Genomic DNA, 27,332 nt, shown 5'->3' with positions numbered 1-27,332 from the left:
GAGAGAAGGCAGAAGAAGAACAGTCGTGAAGAGAGCAACGGCAACGAGAGAGAAAGAATAATAAGGCATTAAAATCTTAGACAAAGAGCTTATGAGAGCGTTTATTAAGGCAAATTTATAACATGTAGATGGCTATAAAAGCGCGCTGCCGAGTTTTATGCTAAATAGCGGAGAAAGATAGGGAGTTGCAGAAAGTGAGAGCGGAACGAAAACAAAAACAAACGCAAAAATAAAGAAAGAAAATTTTTATCATCTCATTGCGGCTATTCTCTATCTCTCTCGACGATGTGCTGCTGCAAGCATACGCGAATCACGCATCTCGCTCGCGTATTACTTTATTACGTAGCGCTGATCTCGGGGCCGTCGAAATGAACACGATAATGGATCGATTGCTCTCGCCGCCGAGCCGATCGCGAGTGCGACTGATATATTATACACGCGACTACATCATAGCTATGCTCTCGCGTGCCCCGCGCGATCCGACATTTAGAAAGTACATATATGCAACGTGCACATTTTGCACCGCGCCACCGCGTTTCAGTACGACCGAGAGCTAAAACGACACATTATAATATCTATATTATAATGTGGTGCGCACGTGACTTGCGCGTCGTGTCGTGCACTTGTGCGCAGTGTATGAGTGTCGAGATACGTGTATACACATTTCTCGGGTGCAACGTCCGTACCGTCGTCGTCATCGTCGTCGTCTCCGCGCATATAATACGTATGCATATGACTCGAATTTGTATGCAATCGTTTTCATAATGAATAATATAGCGATATGCATACGCGTTGCGTTATAATGTTGTATGCTCTCGCGCGGCAGTAAACTGTTCGTGGCACGTATTGTATCGATATCAAGCTCGCTTCGCGTATACACATATGTATACATGTACGAGGAAAAGAAAAAGAAAAGAGACGGAAAAAACAAGAAAACAAGAGCAAATTTGTTGCGCTCGTACTCTCTGGCTGCATCGTGGCTATAATATTATTTTTATTGTATTCGCGCGTATCAAAGAAAGAGGCGAGTCTTTACGCTTGACGCGCTTTTTTATAATCATGTGAAAATTAGTCAGCGTGATTCTTTCTCCCCCCGCACGAAGCACGTGTCAAAACCAGGCGCGTTCAGGCAGCAATTTTTCATCCTCCGCTTTTCTTCTTCTCTTTTTTTTTTGGAGATTCGTTTGTTTATTGGATGAATCATACGATAAAGAACTATTGAAATGTCCTGCAAGCGATTACCGAGCGCTGCCGGCGAGCAATTAATCACACGAGCTCATTTTTTCGATAAAAAAAAATGTGCGTGCGCGCGAGTGTTTACGATGAGAAAAAGGAAAAACGATATAAATGAATATATACGAAGCTTGCTGCTGCTGCAAGCTGCAACATCTGTGTTGTTTGAACTTTTCAATCGAAACGCGTGCGATTCTCGCGCGCTGCAGCTCAGCTGTGCGTGTAGCGCAGCGTTGGAGAATTACCATTATGTTTTTTTTTTTTATTAAGCACGTCCTTGACTTTAGTCGCGTTTACGGCAGTTTTACCTATACATATATCGAGCTTTTTCTCTCTCTCTCTTTTAAAACGCATTAAAAATTTATCGCACTCGCGCATCACGAAGTAGCGGTTATAATACGGTTTTGTAAAAAAATAAACTACCAACCAGCTCCACGGGCCATAGGCGGGGAGTTAGGGTTATCTCGTTAAATTATGAAAGAGAGAGAATCTTTTACGCGGGCGAGCGCACATAAAATTTTGCAAAAACCCGTGCATTTTTTAACTTCCTATAATCCACGCGCGGGTAAATGTTTTTCCGAAATATCCCGCTGCCGCGCGAAACACACGTTTTTTTTTCGTCGTCGTTGCTGCTGTTTCAATCTCGATGCGCGCAGTTTTACGAGAGAGATAAACAAAAAACGGGATGGCTCTCAAAAACTTTTTCATCTCTCTCTCTCTCTCTCTCTCTCTCTCTCTCTCTCTCTCTCTCTCTCTCTCTCTCTCNCTCTCTCTCTCTCTCTCTCTCTCTCTCTCTCTCTCTCTCTCTCTCTCTCTCTCTCTCTCTCTCTCTCTCTCTCTCTCTCGTGAACATTAAAACTCGCGGGTAAAGTCAGGTGGGAAGGAGGAGAAATTTTCGCGAAATCGAAGAGGGCAAAAAAAAACTATATGTCGGAAAGAACTTCGCACCTTGGGCGACGATGCGCTCCGTTTGATACCCAATTTTGAAATAGTATATTTTGTAACAAGTGCGCGAAGCAGTTGACTTATCCAGGAGTTGTCTTCACCCGAGCGTAGCGAGGGTGCAAAGACTCCTGGGTGAGTCAACTTCCTCGCGGACTAGTTGCAAACGATATTTTTTAACTCTGCTTGCGAGAAACTAGGGTTTTCTGACGATTTAAGGTTAGAAAGCCCGTGTTTCGCGCACGCAGTGTTAAAAACGTATATGAGAGATCCAGTTATCTTCAGGTGGGGCATTTCGATCTATATGACACATGTATACACACACACACACACACACACACACACACACACATACACTACATATAGCTGCACGATGTATTTATATATAAAAAAAATCTAATAATAAAAAGAAAAGGTAAAGCACCGTGAAATTCGTCCCAAGTACACACCTGTCTCGTTTTTCTCTAGATATAGGTATATCGAATCATATTTTCTCTCCTGCGAGACTACCTTCGCCTCTGCTGCTGCTATAAGCTGTTTGCTCGAGTGCGTATATTTTCAATTGCCCGAGAGAGAGAGAGAGAGAGAGAGAGAGAGAGAGTCTAGTCTAGTTTAGTACGGGATCCGGCGTAAATACGCGCGTGTGGCACACACACACACACACACACCCACAACACGTGTGTTATAGTGGAGGAGCTGTCTCGAGCTCTCGTCGTTGTGTTTGTGATGAAAATTTATTTATTTATTTATTTGTGTCTGTCCGTACCTTGGACTGTGTGTAACAAACAATGCTGCTGCGCGCGATATTTGCACGTAGTACGTACGCGTGTACGTGCAGTCTTGAAAATTATCGTTTTTTATTTTCGTCCCTTTTTGTTCTCTCTAGCTTTTCGTTGAAAAAAAAGAAGGATGAAAGAGATAGATAAATGATAGAAAAAAAGTAACGCGCGCGTAAAAACAAAAAAGAATAAAAATGGAAACAAAACTGACGGAACTGTACCGCGAAAATCAAGATTGCAATCTGTAAGCCGTTGTATCCACATACAGCATACACACACACACACACGTATCCACGCATGAGGTGGAGAGTAAATTATACATTTGCAGAGGACAAAACGGCGGCAGCTCGTGTACATAATCATATATCTATAGGTACAGACTAAATCCAAGTGCCGAGAGAGATCAAACAATGACGAGTCACAGAGACGCGTGTGTAGTCGCGCACGCACACCCAAGCTCAATTTCGGTACAGTATAGTATGTATATAGCATGGAAAGGCTGTGGAGCACTCAGACTCGCGCCGCGGCGCACACGTGCACGTGTCAAAATTTATGCCCGCGAGTTTTTCCCGGGCGCGTCAACTTGACACAGTCTCGCGAAATATATAATATCGATCGCGACTCGCGCGCGCGCGGTAACGCGTTCAGAAAAAGAAGAAAAAGAAAAATCAGTCGACATAAATTGCCACTGTAATTTTTTTTTTTTTTTTCACGTCGCTGAACAAAGTGCTGCTGCTGCGAGCTCATTGTGGAAAAAATCTCTGTATGCGGCAGTAGAGCAGCCAGCCCATACCGGGGTGGTGCTGGAGCGGAGCTTGACGCGATATTGATTAAAACAAATTTTTTTCTCTACGTACGTCTGAGCACGCAGCGAGCTATTGTCCGATCATTGACGTACTCAAGAACTCGCAGCTCGACACACAACAAGTTTTTAGCTCTCTCGCACTCTATCTCGTTCACTCACTTGCATAATTTACGTACGCAATTTCCCATTTACAAAACTTTTGCACGCCGTAACACCTGCCTCTCTTTGTTATCATTGTTACTGAGCGTTACGTTATATTACGCTCGTTCATTATCGCGAAATAGTGGTAAAAAATTAATAATAATACACGCGCGCGCCTATATATTCGAAAGGCAATCTAAACGTTTTTTGCCCGTGCGTCCTAAATGTGCGTAACAAAGAGTTTAATTTTCAAAGGCTCGCGTGCTTTACAGCTGAATGTACACGTGCAGAGGCACGTATAGGCATGAATTAATCCGCGCGTTTACAGCGCCCTACACCGGCGCTGGTGGTCGGCGCATTTTACGACGAGTGTTCATTCGGCAGTGTGCACACGCGCACATGTAAACTATACGCATTCGTTAGAAAGTATAAAAGTAACGAGAGAGCGAAGTGACACTATAGCTGCTGCGAAATAGAAAGGGCGAACGAACAAAAAAGGGCCTATATACAGAGTTTGCGTATGTATGTACGAACCATCAGGTGCCATCCATTCGACGCGCGATTGATCGACTTTTTCTCATCGGGACATAGTGGCAAATAGTGATCGTGTATGGGTGTGCACAGGTGATGTTGAACTCGATTCTTTTTTTCTCTTTGTATGAGCTTTTTACCGATTCGTCGACCCCCGTATGAAAAAAAATTATTCTTCTCGAATGAGGGTAGGTGATAAGACCATCAGAACATTGCCAAATTTATGCGCAAAACATTTTCCCAATTTGAAGTACGAATTGACCTAAAAATTAATCTATACTTGCATCGTTAACAAAAGACTCCTCGCGCCAAGTAAAGTTTTCAGCCGAAAGCGACACTAAATTTTCTAAAAAAAAAAGAAATGAAATTGAGCGAACAACTCGATGAGTTTCACACCGAAACAAAGTTTTCACTGCACAACGAGCGTATAACGTTCCCGACGTTGTAGCCTATTCAACTTCGCGTTTGTCTCAGTTAATACAGGAAACAAAGCATCCACAAGCTACGCGCAACGAGAAAATCGACGCGCGATCGGGGTAGTGTATAGTTGCAGCAGTTTTGTGTCGTTCCCACGCAGCAGCAGCACCACCGCCACAACACAAGGTATACGATTTTCCCAATTTTTTTTCCACGTCGCATCGATCGAATTAATATACGATATTCAACGATCGATCATCGAGCACGTTGTAAAATAAAAATTTGTTCATTCTTTAATTTTCATCGCGTATAATAATGCAATAATTGTGGGGGGATAAGAGGAGATGCGCGCAGAGCAGAGAGAAAAGCCCGCAATTATTATTGTATACGTAAAGCGCGCGTACATTGCGACAATTCAACCGCGAAACAATAATGATATCTTCTGGCTCGTTGACTGCGTGCGTCGTCGTCGTCGTCGTAGTCGTCGCATAGGTTGTTGCATCATGTGCGGTGATGTTTGTACGCGTATATATACACATACGGTGTAGAGAAAGAGAGACGCGACATGTACACACGGTACACACACACACACACACACACACACACACAGCTGGCTGTACAGGAGACAAATTTGAATTTAGCTTTGGGGAATTTCGCCCGGATTTTTTACCCTACGCGCGCAAATTGGCCCCCCGTCGTCGTAGTCTTGCGCTATACATATTCTATGCGCCTCTCTTTTCTCTCTGTATATGCGCCGTTAAACTGCGCTCCCACACACACACACGCGTACTTTTAGTACACATAACTCGCTCGCATCATTCGGAGCAGTGAAAAGCAGCGGCAACAGAGCACAGGAGAGAGACACAGAGAAGGAGAGCTAGTCGTACGTCTGCGGTGTACCGCTCGTTATCGTCCTGCCTCTCTCTCTCTCTCTCTTCTCTGGAACGACGAAAAGCGGAGCCCCGAAAAGCCGAGGACGACGACTTGAAGCGACGCGTATAAATACGCTCTGTGTGTCACCTGCTGTGTGTTTGTGCGTGTGTGTGTGTTGGAGGATACAAAATAGCTGTCGAGCCGCAGCTACAGCAGGTAGTACTGATCAAAAGCGCCTTTAGTATACGGGGCGCGGTACACAATTGCAAACGACGCGCGCGTGTGCGTGTAAACGCCGAAACTCCGTTTGCAGTTTTATACGCACGAGCGAGAGAGACGAGGATAATTTTCGGGGACTCTCCGCGAAGACAGGCCGCCGACTCAATTAACGAGGAATCGGTTAGCCTCTGCGCGTGACAAATTTTCAGCAGAAGACGCTCTCTGCGACGACTAACCGGTGATACCGCCGAGCGAGTGAGTGAGCGTCGCGAACACACACTCGCACACACAGATACATAATGTACAGTTCGAAATTGCCTCGGAAACCGCAAACGTGACTGCTGCCATATATACACGCGCGATATAAACACAAGAAAATAATTACGATGCGGTTTAATATATGTATATAGAGATATAAGTAATATTGCGCTCGCGCGCGCGGGACAGTGAAAGAGCTCCGCAGCAGAAACAGCAAGTGTGCGACTCCGAGCGCGAGAGAGCTTGAATTAAAAAAAAAAAAAAAAATTGTGTGTATATCGCGAGCGGTTATAAAAGCCTGCTCTTTGCAGCACCGCCGCGCGACGTCGTGTGCGTTTCGACCTCCTTTTACCCGAGAACGAGCGAGAACATCCCAGCGAGCAGCGAGCACAGAGATTGGTCCAATCTTTTGACGATTACGCTAATTATTATACTTACGCGTTAAAAAAACTATGAATTGTTGATAAACGGTTTCGTTTAAGCAACGTGCCCGTAGTGGTGTGTAATAAGTGGCAACGATAAAAAAAAAAGAAGAAAAAAGGAAAAAGATTTTCCTCCGCCGCGAGAGGTATAATAATACAAACAATGGGCGAATGATCCATTAAAAAATTATACGAGTGCGCACTGGAGAATATATCTACGAGAGAAGGAAAGAGCTTCTACCGATGGACTCAATATTCATCTGGAGATTTCGCTTTTTCCAAGCTTATAGTACATCGGCGCGCTAATATAAGAACTATCCGAGCTAGCTGCTGCAGAAAATATATATATATAGAAAGAGAGAGAGAGAGAGAGAGAGAGAGAAAAGCGACGCTATATATACATGGGCGATGCATTAACGAGCAGAAGAAGAGAAGAGTGTTCGATGCCGAATATAATGGCAATATGATCCTTGAAGCGCTACGCCGCGTTAGTTATATATGCCTACGTATAATACGAAAGGATATAATAAGTGGCAAAAGTCTTCGGGAGCTCACGGAATCGTCGTCGTCGTCGTCGTCGGTGCGGCAAGGTTAAAAGCTTGATGGATCGAAGGAGGCTCGAAGACGACTATTTTCGCTTATATATATATAGTAGACGCGCCGGTAATGTCCGCGCGCGACTACGCACCAGAGCAGCAGAAAAAAAAATCATCATTCGTACAAAGCCAATTGTGTACATCGAGCTGCTGAACGCGAATGCAATCGCCTTCGCGCAAATATATATAGTACAGAGTCCCTTATGATAAAAAGTGGCAGAAATATACGACGCAGCTTATTATTATCGCTCGCAAAACGGGTGCCTCCTTTTGCAGTATTATTATAAAAGAAATGAAAACTTTATGTCGAACGACGATAATAATAATAATAACAGTAGCGTCGCGAAACGATTGATTTTAGATGCGCGACGCAACGCAGGCACGCTCATATTGGATAATAGAACTCACGAATCAAAACCGATCGAGGGTGGTGCTGGGTAGGTAGGTAGATAGAAGATGACAGGAAGAGAAGAAAGAGAGGAATATGCCCTGCGATTTCTCGCCCGAATATAAGAAGAGAGAGAGAGAAAGCAGCTACTTTTCATCGCAAAAGCTTCGTCGATTTACGAGGCTCGGAGAGAAGAAGAAAACGTATAAGGTTTTATTATGGGTTCGTCGACTCGCTCTTTTCTTTTCTCGTCGGGACGAAAAAAAGTGAAATAATAATAAAAAGAATGAGGAAGAAAGAAAAAGGGGAAGAGAACGTTCAACCCTTTTGTTGGGTGCCGCGCGCGCGCGCAATTTTCGCGCCCAAGCTCACACACTCGCACGTACGAGAAAAATAATAATCATAATAATAGTAACAACAAAACGTTAGGATCGATCGATCGAACGTAGCATTTTTCCCGAGAAGTCGACGACACATCCAACACATCGGTACAGCATAGTGATCTAAGAATAGAAACACATATCTAGCGCGGCTCGTCGTCGTCGTCATAGAGGTATACAAAAAAACTTGCCACATTTAACCCCTTACTATAAAAGGCCAAGAGCATATCAGGTGTGTGTTGCTGGCGCGACGGCGGCGGTATCGTCTCCGTAGACACACACGCGCGTAATAGCTAGTTTTTCTCCCTCTCTCTCTTTTTTTGTATTTTCCGCTGCTACTGCAGTTGTGAAATATCAAAAGCAGGTACTTGGCGCTGCAGCAGCAGCCTAGCTGTGTGCCATTGAACGCTTAATGTCAATGCACGCATATACGCGACTACTCTGCTGGACTTGCTCCTTTTTTTCTTTTTTTTTCTTTTCTTTTTTTTTTAGATAAATAGTTATTACAAGAGCCTCTCATGAACGAGACTGTTTTTTTTCTTTTCGTCTCTCTCTCTCTCTCTCTCTCTCTCTCTCTCTCTCTCTCTCTCTCGCCGCGATCTCTGCGCTGTACGTGCCTCGGAGACGCTCCGATGCCGCTGCAGCGGCGCGTATGTGTGCCTAGCTAGCTGCTGCACCGCACGTTTATATACACGTCAGTGTATAAACAGGTGATTCGATTGTAGCCGCGCCGTACGCACATGCCGTAATGTATATTACGTTCGAGCTAAAAATTTTTTGCGCGCGCGATGCTCCACATATTTACTTATTACTTCTTCTTTTTTTTTGGACTTCATCTTCTTCTCGTGGATCGATGTGATCCAAAATATGTACGACGGTATATATGTTTATTGTTCAACGCAAAAAATTTTTTTTGCCCGCGCGTTTCCGCTGCTCGGCACAGGAAATAAAAATCGTTCGCGCGTACATCGATTCGTGCGAGCAGCAGCACGCGCGCGCGCGAAAAATTATGCAACGCGCGATGGATAATATTTTTTTCGCCGCACTGCCAAGTGCCTTTTGTTATTACAACGTTGAATTAATTGTTTGATAATTCCTCCTCTTCTGCTGTCGTCGTTGTCGTCGTCGTCGTAGTAGTTGTCATTGAAAACAAATGCGACGACACATTGTTCTCTCTCACATCTCACTCACTCACGCACAGACACACAGACACACACGCGAATATGAAACAAATTTTCACGACCTTCGGCCGAGTGTGGCCGAGGCTTAGTGAAAATGATGAATATATTGTAATGGAGAGACGTTGGTACTACGATTTTCGTTGGTAGTCAAGCGCGTGCTGCTGCGGCTGCGATGTTGACATTATTCATGCGATTATATAGATATCTATTATAGATAGATATAGGTATAGACGCAATGACGACGATGGTGTTACTTTCATATGCATTATAAAACGAGAGTAGAGTTAGGTACCTTCTGATACCTGGCTGATTTCTTTGACGTCACTTTTCACGAGATAGAGAGAAAGAGACGCGCGCGTAAATACCAGTTATATTTTACGGGCATCAGCATCAGCGGTAGCAGCACTGCTTTGAAGCCCCGGACGCTCGCTTTTGATCGAATATTTAATCAATTTTAATCGGAGCCTCGCGCGCGAACGCAAGGTGAGAGTTATTCGTGATTCGAAAAGAGGCAGCAGCTCGAGTCGCGTGAATCCTCTTCTAATTTCAATCGACTTTTTAATTATACGAGTTCGGATGTTTTCACGTACGCACCGAATGAAATAAAAAAGTGAAAATGTATCGCAATATATTCTAAAATGCGTGAGTACGAACGCGATCGTTTGAAGTACGAAGTGAAAAAAAAAATTTCCTTCCCGACGGTGTACATACGTACACGTTTTTGTTTTCAACGTTTTTAACATTTTTCGAGCTTGATTTTTCGCTCCTCTCGTCTTTGCAATTTAAAATGTGACAGCTGCGAGTCGACACATACACACAATTTAACGTTACCACTCGCGCGCGCGCGCGAAAAAAAAGAAGCCTTATCGATCCATAAATTTCATTAATGTTGAACACGCTTGTTTTCAGTGTAAATACAAAATTTTTCTGCTTTTTTTTTTCATTTTACGACGATTCGGCAATAAATTTTTTTTCTTCTTTTTTAACGCTGTCATAACAATTCGAAACGTACGTATACGTATTGTATTTAAAAACCTCGCGTGTACAGACACTATAAGCCGTGAATCATCTTTCGACTTTGGCGTGATTCTCGCGCTGTGTATCTGATCGCCATCGATGCTCGCGATGTATTGAAGTACCAGTCTATAATAGAGTAAATATCGAGGAATTTTCGGCCACTGGTGCGATAAGAGACGCGACGGCCCTTTTGTATACAACAGCTTTTCAATTAGCAGACTAAATTTTATACGTCACTCGATATACCAACGCTCAATGAAAAAAAAAAAATCGACGATCTAGTCGAGCTCGACCGGGGTGATAGTGGTTGGCCTTATAAAGAGTAGATATACCCCGGAAAAAAGGGAAACAAAAGACAAAACTCACGTTTTCTCGGTCGTTGCCAAAATCAAATTATAACCAAACGTGTGCGGGGGTCGAGGCAGAAAGAAGAAACCCCAGGCGCAGCAGCTCTCCGTGCGTATACGTGTTTTCTTCTTCTTATTCGTTTTTTTCTTTTTTTTTTTTTTTTTTATCACTCGAAGCAGTAGTAATATATTTCTTGCTCGTTTGTCGCCTCTCGTTGAATCAACACCTTCACATAACACACAATCGCCTAGAGAGAGAGAGAGAGAGAGAGAGCGAGAAGAAATATTTTTCGTACTCTTCCCTGCAATCCAATTATTCTTCTCGGCCTTCCTTCTCTCTGCGTTTATTTTATTATTATATATTTTTTATTATTATGCACTATCCAACGGACGATCGATTCAACTCCATCATCGTATTCGCACGTACGAAGTCTCTCTTTCGAAAAAAAAAACACGAGCGACGACGACGACGACGCGAGTTTATTTTTCACGAACGAACAAACAAAAAATTACAAAATGAGGAAAAGCTCTCTCGTCCACGCGTACTGTACACGTCGATGTATATACGTCCGACCGGTACGATGCTGCGAAGCCAACTGCCCGCGGAGCCAAATGAAACGTACGTACGCTCGCGATCGGTATGGATACTCTACTGTACTACTACTGCTACTGCTCTCCTGTGTGTGGACTCGCGGCATACTACGGTACACCAAGACACGGGTGTTGCAGTGTACACACGGACACAGAGGCGCGCGCGAGCTCGAGCTCCACACGCTAATAAGTCGCGTGTGGCATTTGATAATCTTACACGCCTGTTACTCTCTTAGTAGAGCTGCTGCTGCCGCGAGAGACTCTCGCGATCGTATATGTATAAAATGCCTGCCCTGCTACTGTTACTGCTGCTGCTGTTTTTCCCCTTCCTTCATTATCATTCTTCTTCTTCTTTTTCTTTATCAAAGCCGAGTATTACGCACATTAAGTGCAACGGAGTCGTTGCATGTACAGAAGCTTTTCTCTTACCGATCGCTGCTACTGAAATGCGAGAAAAAATAACGTGGAGGTGGTATCCATGCGCTCCGAAGGATTTTCAGCCGTAGCAGCGGCAGCGGCACAAGGTCGAGGTTATGGCTAAGGGAGATCGGTATCGGTATGAGTATGCATGCATGTGTGTGTATGTGTTGCGCGTCCGAGTTGATATATAATTGACTCGCGCGCGCTAACTACGGAGGATATTTTTTTTCGCCGACACACACACGAGCTTTTGACCGGCGATACATACACAGCACACACGTAATATACACGTTTTGATGATGATATCGTTTTTTTATTTCTTCATCTTCTTCCTAGATCGGCTCACGGTAAAAATTAATTTCATATTCCTTTTGTACTTGACTTCCGAGACTTGGCGCATACACATGTATATTATCGTATCGTATATGCATGCGCTATTTAAATGCTGTAATGCATCCTCTTTTTTGTAATTACGTTTGCGCGCGCGACTCAATTATTTTCCACGAAGACGTATGAATGTATACGAAAAAAAAAAAATATATAATCATAAAAGAGAGCGACGACAACAACAATAAACTACAACAACAGAAGCAACGCAACGCGCGCGGCGGAAAATCAATTTTGTGGAAATTGTCATCAGCTTCTTCTTCTTCTCCTTCTTCTTTTGTATAGCTTCTTTTGCGGGAGTTGCGTTACGCAATTGTACGCGAGCGAGAGAGATCTCGATGTTCTTTCTATGCAGCAACGAAAATTCGTTATCGAACAAAAAAATTACATTTGCCGCGTGTGTATTATAAGTGGAAAATGCAAAAAAAAGAAATAATAATAATAACAATAAAGTTGCGAAAAACTGCTGATAAAAGAGGCATAGTAAATCACACACACACGCGCCCGCACAGAATATAATGGAAAAACTTTTGCTATAGGCCGTTACACCACCACCTCGCACGCAGCGCCTTATCTCGATCAAACTTTATATTTTTTCGCAACTATTAATGCGAACTTATTTTTCAAAAATCCATAAATCGTACACCGATCGTGGTATTAGCCATTGATTCGTGCATAATACGCAATTAATTCGATCGATAAGCCCCCCGCACGTATACAACGAAATGTAACAAATTCAGTCGACTCAACAGCGGCAGCGACTCGCGCGCGCCGAAAAAAGTTCAATGACACGGCGAAAAATCCGTTCGAACGAAAAAATCTGCCTGTCTCGCTCTTATCTCAATTATTTTTATTAATAAACCTCATCGATATACGGCAGCAGCAGCAGCGAGTGCGCCCGATCGTCGTCGAAAAGTCTTTAACAATAAAATAAAAAGAAAGAGAGAGAGAGAGAGACTCGGGAATGAATACCCCAAGTGCAGATGATCGTGAATAACCTGTTCCACTCTCTTTCCTCTATCTGTCGCCTTTTCTGCCGGTTCTCTTCTCATCTCGCTTTTTCTCACACCGACTCTCGCGTATAAGTACTTATACGTACTGCATTATTATTATATACATACGTATTCACATGTGCATTCGAGCGCCGAGTGTCCGTCCTTATCGCCGAGCTGTTCTCTCCTCCTCCTCCTCCTCCTCCTCCTCCTCCTCTTTCAGTCTTCTTCTTCTTGTGCCGTCACTTTTTCAGCTACATATCGTCCATTCACTCTCGCGTGTGCTTCAAAACAATGCGTTACTCGCTCGTAATCCTATTGTTCTTCTCTCTGTGCGCGCGCGTGGAGGAACGATATTAAGCGAAAAATGCTCGTGCACAGAGAAGAGCTAAGAAACATCGTGTTATGTATATGAAAATGGGTATTCGTTACTTCCTTTTTTTTTCTCAGTCTTCTTCTTCATCTTTTTTTGTTGTTGTCGTGCGCTCGCTCGGCGATAAGCTAGCTCTGTGACTCTGTATAATATCGTAGTAGCAGCCAAGAGAGAGAGAGATCGACAATTTAAATGCGCGCGACAAGACAATAGAGAGCTGCTACTGTCTGTCGCCTGCGGAGGCATATTAACGCGCACCGATATTATGAGTCTTAATGGAACGTAGCGCGAGAGAGATAGAGGAAGAGAGGGACAATTTTGAGAAAGGATTAAAACGAAAAGGGAGAGGAGAGACATTATAATATAATACTCTTTGCCGTATATACGCGGGTGTAAAGAGTTCGAGAGAGTCTTATACATAGGGATTGATGCGACGCAGTGATCCTCCCCTTTTTAAATGCCGAATTCCGTGATAACTACGTTAATAATAAGGACTGTGGCGGAGATAAGTATACCGAGGCATCCCGTGGAGGAGGTAATGAGCGATAAGCCGACAACAACCAGAGGCTGTATCGAGAGTCGCGATTTCGAGCCAACTATAATAATGCGTGAGGGGCGTCTGTATAATTTAAGTAGATTATATGAGGAGATGCGTAAAGAGATTCGGCAAGTTTTGTGCTTTTGAGCTACTAGATCAGACCTTGCGTATATTTAAGGGAACGAGCGTCGCCGAATCTGTTTGTCGTGCATTGATTCTCCGAAGATTGAAACCATAAGTGTCACTAAGCAGGCGCTTAAAAATTATATTTTTTCTAAGTTAAATCCAAGCCACAAACTTATATTTGTGTAAATTAAATCCGTGTTTAACTTATACAAATATGTTGACTTTGAAACTAGCGGATTTGCAGGTAAAGGTAGCCTCGCCATCTAGCGGTAAAGACTCGACTTGAGTATTATTGACTTTCCATGAATTATTGATTAAATGTATTTAAATTAAAAATAAATTAAATCGACTTGTGAGTTAATTTTGCAAAGTGAATCCCGAGCTTTGACTAATTAATATAATTGATTTCACTTTACCACTTGCAGATTTACAGATAAAGTAAAACCTCGCCGTCTAGTGATAAATAAATCAATATAAAAACATTCATTATCAAAGGAAAATGTATAAAGTAACTTAAAACAAAATTTGGTATCGGTTACTTCAATTTTAATGTCTAATTTAGCATTAAATCTGTATTTATTTGAAGGTTTTTTCAACAGCGCACTCTACAACTTTTTTACGTAGATTCTGAGGATTAAATTATGAGAACACGATGTACAAATTATTCGATAACTAATTAACCGATTTTTTCGACAAGTAATTTAACGATAATATGGCTTTTTTCGCTTTCAGTGTTTGATACACTTGATCAAATTTCTTTAAAAATGTTTTTCACTTTGCCACTTGCGGATTTACAGATGAAAGTATACTCACCATCTATTGATGGAGACTAATATTAATTGTGATCTGTCGTGAGTTATGGAGCACGCCAACCACTCCATGGGATGGGGTGAGGGGGCAAGTTATGGAATAAATATTAAATTTTTTTATAATATTACTCGATGTTACAGGGAGTTTTTTAGTCTTAAAAAACCAAAAAAATTTTCTGAATAAATCTCTGCCCAGTTTGAATTTTAAATTGGTTCGAATATTGTAAGGACTGAGGAGAATGTATAAATAGATGAATCGGTAATTTATTTGTAAACGATATGTTCAAAAACGATTTTGACATAATCTCTCAAACATTGATCATGTTTATAGTAAAATCAAATTCTTTTGAAAATAAAGCCATAATACCAAAAGATAAGTTTCACTCATTCAATTGCTGTGGCACTGAATAGAAGGATCTGTCGTTTATTTCAAGCGCCAAAATGGATAAAAGTGAGAAGAAATCCGAGGAAGTTGTTCCGAAAAATAACTCGAGTGAGCATGGAATTGTGGTTTCACACGAAAAGCAAATCGTTTGTGATATTTGTCGGGAAGCATTCGCATTAGAATCAAGCATGATAACACACCGAGACACGTTTCACAATGAACAAAAAAAATATAAATGCGATAAGTGCGAAAAAAAATTTGAGTTCCGAAGTCATTTGAGTAGACACCAAATATCAGTACACAGAGAACACAAAGATTTCACATGTAACAAATGCAAGAGGAAATTTGAAAATAAAACAACATTACTAAAGCACAAAAAGATATTCCACGAAGTATTCAGGAATTACTTATGTGAAAAGTGCGCCAAGAAATTTGATACCAAACAAAGTTTGCTCTTGCATATAAAGACATTGCACGACAAGTGTGAAAAGAAATTTGGACAAAAAGTGCATTCGTTCCGTCACCAAAAAACTGTACACGAAGGTCACAAAGATTACGCATGCGACAATTGCGAGAAAAAATTCATAAGTAAATCAAATTTTTTGAAGCACCAAAGGATTGTCCATGAAGGTTGCAGAAATTATGCATGCGATAAATGCGAGAAAAAATGTAGAAGTAAATCAGATTTGTCGAGGCACCAAAACACAGTCCACGATGGTTGTAAAAATTATGCATGCGACGAGTGCGACAAAAAATTTGGACAAAAATCACATTTGCTAATCCACTTAAAGACAGTACACGAAGATATCAAAGATTTTGCTTGCGACAAATGCGAGCAGAAATTTGGATATAAACATAGTTTGTTAATTCACCAAAATATGGTACACGAAGGTCACAAGGATTACCCATGTAACAATTGTGAGAAGAGATTTGGACAAAAAGTGCATTTGCTTTCGCACCAAAAGACAGTCCACGAAGGTCGCAAAGATTTCGCATGTGACAAATGCGAGAAAAAATTTGGACAGAAACCACATTTGCTTCTCCATCAAAGGATAGTACACGAAGGTCGCAAAGATTACGCGTGCCTCAATTGCGAGAGGAAATTTGGAAGGAAACAAAATTTGTTGAAGCACCAAAGTACAGTACACGAAGGTCGCAAAGATTACACATGCGACAAGTGCCAGAAGAAATTTGGATATAAACATAGTTTGCTTGTCCACAAAAGAACAGTACATGAGGGTCACAGAAATTACGCGTGTGACAAGTGTGAGAAGAAATTTGGACATAATCAGCATTTTCTTTTACACCAAAGAACAATACACGAAGGTCGCAAAGACTATGTATGCGAGAAATGCGAAAAGAAATTTGCACGAAAATCACATTTGTTTTACCACCAAAAGACAGTGCACGAGGGTCGCAAAGACTTCATATGCAACATTTGTGAGAAGAAATTTGGACAAAAGTCGGATTTGATAAGGCACCAAAGAACAGTACACGAGGGTTACAGAAAATAAGGCATGTGACAAGTGTGAGAAGAAATTTGGACATAAACAGCATTTTCTTTTACACCAAAGAACATTACATGAGGGTTGCCAAGATTACGCATTCAACAATTTCGAGAAAAAATGATGACTGTCAATTGTAAATATGTATAGATTACTTATGCAGATACTTTTCTAAAATTTTAATAAAAATTGTACAAAAACGACTTTGCATATCTCAAACTCACTGGCTATAAACTATATCAACGTCTTTGTTCACTACCATGGTGGTGTTTCATTTTTGGATATTTTTTTAATTTTGCCCATGTGAATGAAGTACACATCTTTTCATTCAGTAATTTTTAGTGCAATGACTACAAAAAAGTAAATCAGTACAGATTCATTAATTTTTGACATAGATATCACGTCAAAGTACCCTAAAAGAAATGCAATATCGGTGTAACTTTAATTTTAATGCCTGAATTTAAATTAACGGTGCACACGGTCGCGCTTGCACTTGACTCACTTTTCTCGAACGCGCGCTACGATATTATAATTAGACGGAATATTTGAATTCCCGTCCTGTCATTCTCACTTGTGTGAAACACGCGCGCGCGCGCGCATCAAAACTTGGAATGACCATAACGCGCGACGCGTGCCTGTTTTTATTTATTTATTTATCTTTAATTATATCGGTTTTTTTTCGCGTGCAAGTAGGTGCGATGCAATTAAATAAGTGTACGCTGCAGCCATGAATAAATAGGCAGCCTTGATTCGGCCCAATTTATTGATAGTCGATACACGAGTTGCTGGTATGTATAATAAAGGCGAGACATTCGGCATTGGTCTGGCGGCGCGGAGCGCGTCATCCATGCCGTATCATTTCTACTTTTCCATCGTTACGTTAATTCTCTTCTGTCTCTCTTTTTTTTTCTTCTTTTTTTCTGGTTCAAGAGCAGTGGATGCGATGATACAATCAAGGCGATACACGACAACACGCGCATGATTTTTTTTTAATCATCCGTGACACATTGGAATAAAGGTAAATGTATTTTTTTAAAGGTATTACGATGCGTGCCCCCCACGTGGTATCGTCCCGAACGGAGCGCACACGTGGCCATTAAAATTGCAAGAGAGCCCAATAAGTTTTTTTTTTGCACGAGAAGAAGAAGAAGCAAAAAAAAGCGTCATTGTTGCTCTTGAAAAATAATCACTTTGTCTGTAATGTATCGTATATGCACTAACACACTTACACATACACACGAGCGAGCTTCGAAGCTTGTCATTCGGCGTCGTACACGGCACGCATTACATATCGTATACACAGATTTGCATTTTTAAGATAAAAGAAAGGTACGCGCGCGTGCACATTTCTGCATATTCCTCGCAAATGAGCAGGCAACTTTTTCAATATCAGCTCTCCTCGAAAGAAATGCTCAGACGCGGATAACAGGTAAAAACATGAAAAATATTTTTCGAGATCATCCTTATAAATCTCTCTCTTTCTCTCTGTTTTATACTGCTGTAAAGTCGCTGATTCTGCTGCCGTTGAGGAAAGTAAATTTAAAATATTATCATATTTCCTCCTTACCAGTATAAAAGAAAAAAAAATGTTTACCCCAAATCCCATTACAATATCCGTGTATATTGGTTAAAATTCGATTCTTTCACACTTTTTCCCTCTTGTAATAACATTTGTTCATTACGCGCAAAGAGAATTGTATTTTTGCAAAGTAAATAATTCTGTCTCATTAAACGTTCATTTACTTGTGGCAGTGATTCTTAATTCTCTTTAATGAGCTGTATTAAAATTTTTCGATGCAAATTATACATTTTCTTCGTTTTCTTCATTATCTCCCATAAATGAGACAGGTATCCACGTGCTAATTGAAATAATAAACCAACGAACTGACACTCTTTACGCACCAACAACAACAAAACTCGTTTTATAAAATGGAAAAACTTACTTACCAGACACATCGTCGCGTATATATACGCGCCTGTTTAAACGCAAATTGGACATTTTAATTGTCTGCGCGCGTGGGTACGTACACACACACACACATACACACATACGCACATACGTTTTTGCCCTAAGGGACTGGTAGCAAATTACTTGACATTATAATATGCTTTTCTCTCTGTTACTTCTCGCACAAAACCCACACAGAGATTCAAACCGATTTGTTGATTATTGTGGCTTTTGAACTTGGGATGATGGATAGAAGCACTAGATTCTCGTATACATCATAGAATTAATCTGCGTTGATTGTAATGATATTCGATTGGGTTAAACGCTTCATCAATTTCCATTTACACCATCTGTGTGTGTGTGTGTGTGTGTGTATCTGTGATATCTCTGCAATGCACACATGGGTATTAATGTTATACACGAAGAGCCATTTTTTCAAGTTAAACTTTCCGGGATTGTCCGGGATCCATCGATAACGCGCAAGTAATATTGTTTCCCCGCCAACGAGAAAGGCACAAAGTCGCGCGGCGGCGCATGGAGCATACAACAAGCCTCGTAAAGTAGATTATCTGCTAAATCTTGTTTCCGAATGCAAGTTCCAGGGCGGGGGCTGCTGCTATATGTATATATATGCGTGTGCAGTTATATCTGCTTATCTCGGTCCGAGCATCGTCGTTGTTCCAGTCGAATTGATATAGCTCTTGAGTGTGAGCGCACAGATATTTGGACCAACGAGGCGTGAAAATCTGATTTACGTTCTTGTTACTCTCGCTCGTATATAGATACCGTGTGCGAGAGAGAGAGAGAGAGAGAAATTAATATTAAGGAAATTCTAATACAAAACTTGGATATTGCTTATGCTGCACAATGCGATCGCGTGTCCCGATTAGGTAACGAGAGATGATAACGATAAAAAAAAGCATGGCGTAATCAATGCGAACGGTATTAAATCACGAGGATGTAAAATAATTGTCGCACGTGTGCATTATATTACGTACGTGCGCTGGACCGTGTTACGATCTTCGTTATACGTGAAAGTGTCGCGCGGCTGCGAGCGGGAGCTTTCCACCGTGAAGCTACTTTCGAAGTTTTGAAGTAATTTTCGGATGCCCACACGTACGCGCGTATCGAGAAAGTGTATACGGGTTTCTTATATGTACTTACTCACTATCGGATCGAGCGGAAAAGAACTAGACGTTATAATTGTACGAAGTTAATCGAATAAGAAATTAGATCAATGCGAGATACAAATGAGTCGGGCGATTATAAAGAATCACAGCAACGAATAATTAAAATGATCGATAAATACCGATTGATCGTAGGTTTCCGCTGACCGACTAGCGTCATCGGGTTAACGTCATAGAAAGAGATCGCTGTGGAGTAGATGAGCAACTATACCTACTCCGGGTTTGGCTCAATTGCCACTAGTAAAACATAGGTGCAATAATTATGATTTGCCATAGTTGACAATTTGAAACATTAAAATTGATAATTAAAGAGGATTGTAGAAACAATCCAAAAATGTGATGTATCAATTAGGAGACTTGAAATAATTTTAAAGAATGTAAAAAACACTTATTGGTTCAAATTAAAAAGTTGACAGTGAATAGGTTTAAAGATAGTTTATAGCCCGAGGTTTAGGTCAGACCCAATGATATCTATACAATTTTTATTGAAATTTTAGAAAAGCTTGTAATTGTACATCTATATAAGTTTCTATATACATTTGCAATTGTCAAGAAAAAAATCATCACTTTTCATTACTTCATTGATGAATTGTACGCTATTCTCTAAAGAAATATATTCAGAGCATTTGATTATAATAAGTTGTTATCCGTATAAACAATTCATAAAATATTGATTATCATCTGACATAAAATTTGATGTATTTTTCATATTTGAAAATATGAAGAAAAAAACGTATTTATCACATATTTTATCTTGAAAAACGTCGAGAGTTGTCCGTTAGGTAGTTTCAGTGAATTTTATAGACTGTTCATCAGCGTCGACTCAAATTTGTTGGAACGAAATTAAATCTTAATGATCTTCTTGAATCGTCTTCTGGTGCCTGATAAAATTTATTTAGTCAAATGTTCTCCTCGCAATTGTCGCGTGTTGGGTAATTATTGCCACCTAAGTGTTTTGTCTTTAGATGGGTGAGCCAATGCCATTTATGTCCAAATTTTTTTTCGCACTTGTCGCATGTGTAATCCTTGCGATCTTTATGGACTGTATTTGTGTGTCGATTTAAAATCGAATTTCGTCCAAATATTTTACCGCACTCATTACATATGTAATCCTTGCGACCTTGATGTACAGACTTTTGGTGCCGAGACAAATCTAATTTTAGTCCAAATTTCTGCTCACATGTGTCGCATGCGAAATCTTTGCGACCCTCGTGTACTGTTTTATAGTGTTTAATTAAGTTGGATTTTTCTCCAAATTTCCTTTCACACCTGTTGCATGCGTAATCTTTGCAACCTTCATGAACTGTCCTCTGGTGGACAAGCAAATGCTCTTTACGTCCAAATTTCTTCTCGCACTTTTCGCAAGTGAAATGCCTCAGACCTTTGTGTACTATCCTTTGGTGGGAGCGCAAATTGCTCGAATATCCAAATTTCTTATGGCATATATCGCAAGTGAAATCTTTGAAACCTCCGTGAACTCTCCTTTGGTGCATCAACAAATCGTATTTGAATACAAATTTTTTTTCGCATTTGTCGCATCCGTAATCTTTACGACCTTCGTGTACTGTCCTTTGATGCCTTAACAAATCTGTTTTAAATCCAAATTTCTTCTCGCAATTGAGGCATGCATAATTTCTGCGACCATCATGTACTGTACTTTTGTGCCGAAACAAATGACCTTTTTGCCCAAATTTCCTTCCGCACTCGTCGCATGCATAATTTTTACAATCATCGTGGACTGTTTTTTGGTGCCTCAATAAATCGGATTTACTTCTACATTTTTGCTCGCATTTATCGCATGCGTAATTTCTGCGACCTTCATGGACATTCTTTTGGTGCTGCATCAAATTTGATTTACTTAAGAATTTTTTCGCACATTTATCGCATCCGGAATCATTACGATTGTCGTGTATTGTCTTTATGTGCAAGAGCAAACTATGTTTAGTATCAAATCTTTTTGCGCATATTTCACATAAGTAATTCTTGAAAACTTCGTGGAATATTCTTTGGTGCTTAAGTAAAGTGAATTTATTTTCAAATTTTTTCTCGCACTTGTTGCACGTAAAATCTTTGTTATCTTTGTGTGCCAATTTTTGATGCGCGAGCAAACTCGATTTTTTCACAAATTTTTTCTCGCACCTGTCACATGCTAAATTTTTATAGCTTTTGTGTATTGATATTTGGTGTCTACTCAAATGACTTTGGAACTCAAATTTCTCTTCGCACTTGTCACATTCGTAATTTTTCTGATTATTGTGAATTTTGTATCGGTGTGTTATCATGCTTGATTCTAGTGTAAATGCCTCCTGACAAATATCACAGACGAATTTTTTGTCGTCTGAAACAACAATGTCGTATTCAGTTGAATTATCTTTAGAAAGAACTTCCTCGGATTTCTTTTCACTTATATCCATTTTAGAGTCTGAAATAACGATGGATCTTTCTATTTGGTGCCACAGCATTGAATGAGTGAAATTTATCTTTTGATATTATGACTTGATTTTTAAACTTATATTCTTAGTTCTTACTATAAACATGATTAGAGTTCAAGGTAGATCATACTGTTTACAATTATGTTATGATTTATTTATGTATTTATTGCTCGTACTTTAAACCAGTTTGAAAATCAAATTTGGCTCAATTTTGAGGAATTCTTTTGGCTTAAGAAAATACCTGTAACATCACCTGAATAGATTTTTACACTGGCGATTATATTAAAGAGAATTTCTAATGTGTACTACGATATTGAAGACGATTCATCAGACAGGGTATACTTCATGCACCTAATTATTAAACACATTTATCAACAAACACAGAAACGTTACAACAATTTTTTGTGCACTGTGTCGGTTCGATTGTGTAGGAAATTGTTATCTTATAATTTTAATTATTTTTTAAGACAATTTTTTTTGACACTTCAAAATTTGAAAATACTCTCGCAATAAGCATCTTTGTTCACAAACCGTTTTTATTCACAATTTAAAACAGGCACGATTTTTTAACTTCACTTTTTGAAGTTAATGGAATTGATAATATTCTGCACATCAAATTTTGCACAAAATAATAATTATTGAAATGTTGATTTATCACGCACAAATTATTTTTTATACAAGTTCTAACTTGAAATGTTGTGCACAGTTGTATTGTGCACAAACCTATATCGAGATTTATCTGTATAGAACTCGATCAGTGCTGCCCTCATATATATTTTTTTTGCTGTAAAAATAGATGGAAAACTTATTCGCGATTAATTATAATAAAACAGTTTCGACGCAATTTTAAAAACATGATGATCTTCAGCCCAACTTTTGCATAAAAATGTTTTACCAGCAATAGTGGCCTTTTTTTCTAATATACGTGGAATGTGAAATTTTACAGGTGCTACATGTTGTGCACAAGGCTGTATCAAGACTTATCTAAATAAAACTCGACCAGTGTCATATATTTTAATTGCTGTTAAAATAGATGGATTATTCTCGATAATGAATATGTTATGAATGATGCTGGAATCGCGTAAAGAGAATTCTGATTTATTTTTAGAAACATTACAATTTTCAGCCAAACTTTTGGATAAAAGGGTTTTAATAACAATGGTGACATTTTTTAAATTTAGTGAGTAAAATGAGTATAAAAGATATCTAAATAAATTTTTTTCACTTAAAAAATTATGAGAAGCAGTTTCATTCGTATTATATCTGGATTAATCATTAGCACGAACTTAAAGACTTTCTATGAAAAAAAGGATATATGTAGCAAAGTAAAATATGAGCAACGCGTAAGACTTCTACATCTAATTATATTGATACTAATAAATTAATTGCAAGTTCGAGCTCTAATATGTGGGAGAGAAAAGTCATGAACATGTTATTGTTAGTTACATATTAAAAATAAAGTTTATTTGGCACATAATAAACAGTATTATTGTTATACAATATAACATAATATAACATTTTTTTAATTTTATTTATACATCGTACTATTTTTTTTACTATTTTTTTCTTTTAACATTTTACAAACATTTTTTTTATTGTAACATTTAAAAAATTATTGATATAAATCTTCGATGTCGATTCCAAGCCCTAAAATAAAAAGTACTCAAATAATTGGTATAAAAAATGTATTATTACAAATAATAATTAATAATAAATAATCATTTACTCCTTGTGGAATTGATGAGATCTATACGCTCACGAGTAGTCTGATGAGCGAATTCTCTGTCCAATTGCTGATCTTCTCCCAATTCCCATCTTTCTTCTCCCATGTGTTCTGGTGGAAGATAATTACCAATTGGTTTTCGACATTGTGGGCAAAAACGCGAAATAAAATTTCGAAGGCGTGGTACACAGTACCGATGCCCACAGTCGAGCTTTCTGACGCGAAACTTTGCTTCGTAAATTAGTAGCTGACACTCTGTAAAATATTTACAATACGAGTAATGATAAAATATTCAAATTATAAATTGTAAAATAATAAAATATTTAAAATGTATTGATAACTACATTTCCGCACAATGTCTAATGATTTTCGAAGAAGTCGATCAGTTATGGGCCCTACTTCTCCGAAAATTATTCGCGATATCAGCTGTATTCAATCATGTGAATGATACAATGTTCGATCACAATGAATAATCATTATTATTATGCTTTTCATAAGCTTTAAAGGCAACAGTACAATTGACATTCCGGGTAGTACTGAGAATCGATTCATGGCACGAACCCTATTCCAGTGCTACACAGTGTCCAATGGTTTTCGAAGAAAGTCGATCCATGGCACGGACCCTACCACTCCGAAAATCATTTAGACGTCGGAACGCAAATGTAACTGCACTCAAGTACGTTAAAGTACAAGTTACGTTACATTTCAATTTGTATATATTTTATTTATCTGTAAATNTTCTTCTTCTTCTTCTGGATCCGGGCGACCTACAACTCGGTTTCTTCCACACCACTGTAGCTGAGCGTAGTATAAATTAGCTAAACATAAATATATCAATATTAATTGCAATATAATTACATTCATTTGGAAAATAGTGAATTAAACCGATATTGCATACTTCTCGCAACATCTAATCTTCTCAAAGATGCAATATTTCCTAAAAATTCTCTTACGGTATATCTGAAAATCAAAAAAGTTTTATTTGTTCAATGATCAACAAATTCAATTATTCAATAATATTATTCAATTATTTACCTCTCAATAGCCAAGTCTTCTTCAGCTTGAATTATTTGTAGATACCCTTTTCTGATCTGATTCCGAGATTAGCCCTTTACACTTCCAAAACAGAAAATTCCTACGATAGTACTGTATTATTTTACGTGCGTTTTCACAACTAATACAAATCTTTGATAAATCATGGTCGCGTTTGTGTTTAGTTTAAAGTTATACCGCTAGATATCATTTCCAAATCTATAATACAAAATTTTATGCTAATACAAAACTGCCGTTCAATCATTTTTGCCATACCTAAGTAAAAAATGAGTAAACTTAAAAGTGTCATAGCTTAACGAAAAATGCGATTTTTGTTGTGGTTGCTATTTCACTCCTCACCTTAGTAGAAGGTCATGTAGAAGCATTTTGAGCCCATCAATTTGTAGGTTTTGACAAGACCTTTAAATCCGTTTAACAACGAGAGGATAAAATCTAAGATGCTGACGATACATCGATAGGACTGCGAGACCGATATCACACTGAAGTTAGGGATTTATTCTTCATGTCCATGAGTTTCGAATCTTGATTTGTACTCAGAGTTGAGTTTGCCAAAGATATTCTAGAAATTAAAAAAAAATTCCTCTTTATTTAAATGCATTATTTTGTTTTTAAATTTGAAAATATGAATGCAAATTACCGATACAACAACAACATTTTCAACTCGGAAAATTTTTATCTTGAATACGCCATTTTTTCTTTTGATAATCCAGTAAGGGTATTCCAACAGGGGAGGGACAATTCATTTAAGCTTGACGACATGATGGCATCGGGGCTTTTTTAGAATAAGCGACTCGATACGCACGGCCAATTGTGAAAATCGATCTATCCCATTTTCCCATAGTTCGAAGCAAAGGTTTCAACCGTCATTCTCGTCGTCGTGCGTATACAATAAAATAAGACGCGCTCCCCGGCGCAATACATATAATGTAAAGTTTGTATTATATACAACGAGGCGCTCGACGGAAAATGTTTACAAGCTCGTGGCATATACACCCGAAGCCGAGATCCATTGTGTGCATGTGTATATGTGCTGCGGGGCGTTCTCTCTCTCTCTCTCTCTCTCTCTCGCGCGCGCGCGCGAGGCGGCGGCAAGTTGAAGCGAAGAAGAGAAGAGAGAGAAAAAAAATTTTACTCTTCTGATACATTTCCTATATCCTTATACATACATACTATACGGGGTGTATATGTATGAGCACGCACGCATGCAAAAGAGAGAGAGCGAGAGAAAGTTGAAGATGGAAAAACTGCGCTGGCGTTGGTGGTGGTGGTGCACGGGGGTAAGGGTAAAAGCACTGGGCTAAAGGAGGTACGAGCTAGATACGTAAGCCAGCTTTTTTCTTTCTCACTACTTTTTTTTTACTTATGCTTCTCTCTATCTCTCTCTCTCTCTCTCTCTCTCTCTCTCTCTCTACTCGATCTCGATACACATAAAGAGAGAGAGAGAGAGACCTACGGAGTCTTGCATATGTATGAAGGAAGAAGGAGCTTAAGACTCGCTCGCTAGCTCCTCTTCCACCCTGAGCCTCTGAATCGTGTGCAGCAGCAGCGTCGAGCATTATATTTTCGAGTGCTATATACCAATTTATATATACGTATATACTTATACGCACACATACACAAACGAGAGAAGCTCGAGACAAGGGTATATACCATGTAGTACGTATACGTGACTGTATGTATATTGTGTGTATAAAAAAAAAAAAAAGTTGCTACATTTTTCTTGCTGCTGCTGCTGCTGCTGCTGCTACTCGCGCACACACTTGGGAGAGAGAGCATCGTGTGAAGCATGTGTGCGTGTGGGATTATATCGAAAAAAAGTCACTCTACGGAAAATTATCCCCCGAAAAAAAAAGATGAGGAGAAAGCTAGCTCACGAGCGCGTAAGCTTCTATATTTGCACATCGTATCAGTGACGCACTTGCATCTTGACAAAAAAAAAATAGCTCATATTGCAAGCGCGCAAACTCGAAAAAAAGAGAGAATAGGACGAATCGATTTAAGTTGCGTCGATTAAAAAATTATTTTCCGAAGATGGAGTGCGTGTGTCCATGTCTCCTCGGATACATTCATTATCGGTACAACGGCAAGAAGACCATACATTGCCTTATTTCTTCTTCTCCTTTTTATACATTTTTTTCTTCTTCTTTAATTTTTTTTTTTTTTTTTTTACTGCCACATATATCGCGCACACGCCAAGAGCAAAGCCGCCACGAGACGCGCCGCGCGAGCTCCATTGTTTTCACAAAGAAAACAATATCCGATGACTTTGACAAAATTTTGCCCAGGCTTCATATATATATCTATAGCATATACACGCATGCACACACAATGGTG

This window comes from Trichogramma pretiosum, unplaced genomic scaffold, assembly GCF_000599845.2.
Source record: "Trichogramma pretiosum strain Unisexual culture from Peru unplaced genomic scaffold, Tpre_2.0 scaffold7, whole genome shotgun sequence".
In the NCBI taxonomy this organism is placed as follows: domain Eukaryota; kingdom Metazoa; phylum Arthropoda; class Insecta; order Hymenoptera; family Trichogrammatidae; genus Trichogramma; species Trichogramma pretiosum.
This window is presented reverse-complemented; position numbering follows the sequence as displayed.